The sequence below is a fragment of the Elephas maximus genome, chromosome 8 (genome assembly GCF_024166365.1).
Source record: "Elephas maximus indicus isolate mEleMax1 chromosome 8, mEleMax1 primary haplotype, whole genome shotgun sequence".
Taxonomy (NCBI): Eukaryota; Metazoa; Chordata; class Mammalia; order Proboscidea; family Elephantidae; genus Elephas; species Elephas maximus.
In genome coordinates, this window is record NC_064826.1 from 38,266,524 (window position 1) to 38,272,523 (window position 6,000).

Below are 6,000 nucleotides of genomic sequence, written 5' to 3' on the forward strand. Positions count from 1 at the left end.
GGTTTGAGGTGCAACCCTAGTCCTGAACAGAGTCAAGGGAAGGGTCTTAGCCCATGCTAATTAGGACTTCTTGCAAGGTTTGGCCCAGTGCTTCAATAGTCCAGTTTACCTTTTTCTTGCAGTCTTTTTCCGGAACATATTCCTGGTGCTTAGTCTCCTCTTACGCTGTCAAGAAGATCTTGTTGTTTCCTTTTTTTTTTTTTTTTAAGTAGTGGTCTTTAATATTGAGAGGGACCATACAGAGTCACAAGTGGTGCAGAGCCAGCTGTTCACAAGAGTCTAAAACCTGATCCAGTAACAGAATAAATCAATATATTTACATTTAGGTTTTTCCTGGAAACCCAGGACAGTCTAGTCTGGAGCCTTCCCTCCGTTTCCTCTCTACCTTTCTACTTCCTTCTCACATTTTTTTTTTTTTATTCTTCTTGTTCTCTACGGTTTTACTCTTCCGAGTTCATCAGTTGTTTCTTCCCTGTCTGCCCCCTATTTTTGCAACTATAAAGGTCTACTGTAGCTTATGGCAAGCTAGAATCGGTCACTACTGTTGGGGTCACTGTTCTCGCTGCTTGCTTGGCCTATAAGTTGGCTCTTTGGCGGCCTTGGGCCGCTACTGTATCTTCTTGTTGATGTCCCTTGTAGTGTACCACACCCAGAGCGGCTGGGAGTGACACTGCCTCAGGGAGTTGTAAAATCAGTTGGCCATGTTTGATTTCTTTACTGACCTAATTTAAAAGCTTTCTTTGCTTCCACAAAGTCTCATATAGATGTAAAACTGACAACATGTACTCCGAATCTATATAAATGGTCACTCACTTGGACTTGGCCAGCTGCAAGGCCTGGATCACCACAACCAGTTCAACTTTTTGGGTTAAGGTTCCATTTGGGAGAGTGTTTGCCTCAAGGACCTCAGTGTGGCTGACAACTGGGTAGTCCACTCTCCTTTGGCCACCCTCGACGAAGCTACTCACCTCTGAAGATCTCTAAACTGGCGTCCCTTAGAGGTTGATTTTGTGGGTCTGGACAGCTGGCATGGACCAGGCCCACTGTCCGGACACAGTCATGGTGGACAGAGTTTCCCAGGGGCAGAGTGGGAAGAGGGGTGGCTGAATCTGGAGCGGCAACGGATTGGACCGATTTGCTGGGATTGCTGACTAGAGAGGTCAGGTATTGAGTTACTCGGTACTCTCTCGGGACACTCTCTTGTCAGTGGCCCTCTTGCTCACAATATGCGCACTGGTTCTCTCCCAGCGGGGTCAGGGCTGGGCCTCGCTAGGGTCTGCAGGTCTTTTTCTCCTAGGGGCCTGTACTGTTTGTGTACTGTTGCTGCTTTTGTCGGTAGGGTAACCTGGCACTTCCTGCCTTTGTCTTCTTCCCTGTTGTTATAGACCTTGAATGCCAACTTAACTAGGTGTTCAGTGCTCATAGTTACTCCTCCCTCTGTTTTGTGAAGTTGGTTCCCAATATCCAGGGCACACTGTCTTATAAAAATATTATTGACCATGTGAGCATCTGTTGGGTCCCTTGGATCTTGATCAGTATATTATCTAAAGGTTTCTATAACTCTTTCAAGGAAGGTTGCAGGGTCCTCATCTTTACACTGGTTAATTCCGTATACTCTGGTCCAATCTAAGAGATTAGGCACTCCACATCTAAGGCACACTAACAGACAGCCCTGATATCGGGTGAGCCTACCTTATTCTACTGTGTGATTGTGGTCCCAGTAGGGTCTTGAAGGGGGAAGATGTCATTGACTGCATCTCTGATCCACTGAGCATCATGTTGCTCTGGGACCTTCTTGTCTAGGACCATCTTCCTCTGTTCCAGGGATAGGAAGGTACTTAAGAGAGATGGACAGCCTGCCCAGGTGGAACCAAAAGAGTTAAAGACGGCGGTAAGCAGTTCATACAATTTCTTTGGTTTCTCTTGACATCCTGAGGTGTTATTCTTCTAGTTAATCAGGTCCGCTGTACTAAAGGGAACCTGGCCCCCCTTTACCACTGGAGTTGTTTGGTAGAGGGGATACTGGTCGGGGGCTAGCCCTCCCTGTTGGCTCTGTTCTGGCTTTGTGGCAACCAGGGCCACATTTGTCCCTCCATAGGGTGTCCCCCCCTCGTGTGGGGCGATGGCAATGGAAGATTCCCAGGACATTTGAACTGCCTTTCCGTGGTTAATTCCCCACTCTTTCCCCCTGCCTGGCACAGGTCCAGGAGGGAGCCGTGCATGCTGCTGGAGTTGTAAAGGCTGTTAATCACTAACCCTGGTGGCAACATGGCGGATTCTCTCTTTTTCCCCATGATTACATCTGAATTTATTTAAGTTCTCTGAAGTATACCTTAAGGGTGAATGCTTTGGAATGTTTTTAGGATTATCCCTGTTCCTACACCTACACATTCACATGAAGACACACAGACAGACAGGCAAAGAACGCCAGTTTTAAGTGCATTCAGACAGAAGGATGCCCCCCAACCTATAGGAACGCCCGCCAGATGGACAAAGAATACCAATGCAAGAAGGACGTCCCCTAAACCAAAACCAAAACCCAAACCAGAACTTTACCAAAATCGATGACCATAAATTTAATTACCTGTTTTTTGCTGTTGGAGAGCAGAGATAAAGAAAGGTAAAGAGGAAAAGATTATTCCAAAAGAAAGATTGTCACAATGGCCGGGCGACCTTGAGAGACTTAAATACCATCTATATTGGGTGATCACAGGTGGACAAAGATTGTCGCCGATGGCAGAGTGACCAGATACCCTTGGTTTCAAATGGGGCGAGGGACCCCAGCTAGGCTGAGGATAGGTCCCAGGGGCCATGACCATCATTTCCCTCGTTTTACAACCCTTGGGGTTGGGTCTTAGGACTGCGCTGTTGCCACCCTCTTCTTTGCCTAGCTCCCCAGTGGGACTGTAGACCCCCTCGGGGGGATTTTAACCCTCCTCAGATGACCAGTGGAATAACCTGGTCCCATGCGATTACCTTAATTCAGAGGCCTTTCCCATCCAGTTTCCAGTTTCTGTTTCCGAGCTGAGGTGGGGACCTGGCAGACCTCATCTCGGGACGGGGATCGTGGTGGCCACCTGAAACTCCTTACCAACCAAATGGGGTCAGGGCACATCTTAAGAGGTTGTGGGGGTCTGGATACTCATCGCCCAGGTTTTGGAGTCCCCAAATCCCACCAGAGTCACCAAAATCTGTAACTGAACGAGGGTTCTTGTCTTGTCCAATTAGCTGATCAAAATAAGACAGACGCCACACCACCAGTTGCAAGGGAAACAAAGTGGAAATTTATTGTCTGCATAGACAAGGAGTAATGTGCAGGATCTAGCGATCATGAGGCCACGTGTTCACTCTCTGAGGGGTTTGGGGGAGCTTTTTATTTCCAGTGGCGTTTGTGGGTTGGGTTTGGTGCCCAGAACTCTCCATCCTTAGCCCTCCCATGTCCACATTTGGTGGTCCGGATGTTGAATCATGTCGGTGATGTTCAGGTCCAAGGACAAACTGAGGATACAACTCTTCAGGTCCTGTGCATGTGCCAAAATCTTGGTTCACCCATGCACAGGATTCTGGCACCAAATTCAAACTGTGGCTATGGCCGCAGCATGGTTGGGCCAAACCGCAGGTAGAAGCTGTGGCTTGGTGGGCTGCGAGGGGGAGCTGGGAACCGCGGTGGAGCAGGGGGAAGTTTCTGCGGAGGCTTCAGGGACACCTATGTACTTGGGAAAATGAAAGCAGAGGAAGAGAGTTTGGAAATAGTAGGTAAATCCTTTGAATTTGAGCATTTTCATTTTCCAGACCTTTACATCTTAGTAAAGAATGTCATTGCACATTTTCTAATAAGTAACTGAAAAATGAGCTGTGTAAGCACATATGAAACTCACTAAGCCATAGCTGGTAAAAGTTGGGAATTTCACAGGTTGTTACTGTCTTAGGTCAGAAAGATGACTCATTAGATATTAACTGAAGTCTCGGTTAAACCTCGAACTGTAGTTTTAGAAAGCTAGACCTGCTGTCACTTTTTTTTTTTTTTCTGTCACTGCCATAAGCAAAGATACAAGGTGAAGTAGGAATTAAGGAAATATTTTAGATTTTTTTTTTCTGTTGCTTTTTGGAGTTTAAGACGCCAAGAGTGATTTCGAAATTTTTGTATTGCCTGCTGGCAGATATTATGCATAAAGAACTCATATTATTTTAGGTCACTGTATTAATCTTAGAAATACCAATTGACATCGTTCCTTTAGGGAATTGTAGTCTGCTGTTTGATATTATTATCTTTGTCAAATGTGAAAATTTATATGAATTTTACTTTTAGTCTGTAGGGACCTTAAGCATGAAGTGATGTTGTCTTCAAATTTTTTTTTTCCCCCAGTGGATCAAAAGTGGAGTTTATAGATCATCCTGCCTGTTATCACCAAGAGTTAAGTGCTTGAGATTTCCCATGGACTGCTGTATGTAAAGCACTTAGCTGCTAACTGAAAGGTTGGTGGTTTGAACCTATCTGTTGCTCCATGGGAGAAAGATGTGGCAGTCTGCTTTTGTAAAGATTTAGCCTTGGAAGTCCTATAGGGCAATTCTGTTGTGTCCTGCAGGGTCGATCTGAGTCAGGTGGCAGTGAGTTTGCTTTGGTTTTGGTGGAATGCAGTTGTTTAATTCCAAAGAAAGCATTAAAAACTCTTCAGAGTTGTGCTCAAAAGTCATTGTTTATTTGTGGGCTAGAGTGGTCATAATTGGTATTCCTTATGGGCCCATTATGTTTGACTGCATTTATAGGCTATCAAATATAATGTGTTCTAGATGAGATCATTAACAAATAAAATTTTTCATTGTGATTATAGTAGCAGTTGGATAAACCCTTTTTTGCAAAGAGACTCTTGGTAATTGTACTAAACACTCGGAATATTTCAGCTCTTTGTAGTGACCACTTTTAATTATGTCACCTTCAACCTGATTTCTTGGTATGCTGGTTATTTCTTAGATGAATTTATGTTCTTTATACTCTAAAATATTATTAAAAAATGGATTGACCGTTATGAATTTATGTTGCCGTTTATTTTCCAGGCAAGTACATAAAGTACTGTGGGCTAGAGCAGTGTTAAATTCGAAGGACAGTTCAGGCCTTCATGATAAAACTCTGTGTGTGTTACACTGTCATTTCATATTAGTTAATTAGTGTATGTATTTGGGGTTGTTCCAGGCATGCCCCTTACATTAATAATAGATTACAAAAAATGAATAACGAGCACAAACCAAATGGATTCAAAATGGCACCCTGGTAGTGTAGTGGTTAAGAGCTATGGCCGCTAATTGAAAGATTGGCTTCAAAATAGAATGGTTAATTTTGCCTAAATACTGCTTTACATTTAATTGTAATGATAATTCTATATTCAGAATTCAAGCTACATTTTAAATCAAATGAACCTAACCTTAATAATATTACATGAGAAGATCGAATGATGGAAGCTTGCACCATCATCTCAGGTGCATAAGTGCTTCGCGACCTGAAGAATATAGAGCTTTTGAGTTTGGACATGGCCCTCAAACTGTATGTGATTTTGGATTAGTTACTTAATGTTTTTATTCTCTGTTTCTTCCTATGTAAAAAATATTGTATCTTAGATTATTTTATTGACCATCATCTTTAAACAGTAAATATATTTTGAATACCTACAATTTGTCAAGTGATATACTAGACATCTTAGGAAGTACAAAATGAATAAAAGATAAGCTATTGACTTCATCTGACTTTATGATCTTGTATCTTTGGAGATATAAATCTACTGTATGAAAACAGCTCACAGTAATTTAAAAAAAAATTGTGTTTTTGGTGAAGGTTTATACAGAGTTCAGGTTCCCATTCAATAGTTTCTGCTTAAGTTATTCAGTGACATTAGTTACATCTTCACAATGCATGTATATTGTCATTTCCATTCTTGTTATTCTTTTTCCATTAATCTAGTTTCCCTGCCCCTTACGTTCTCATCTTTGTTTTAAAATATTTGTTGA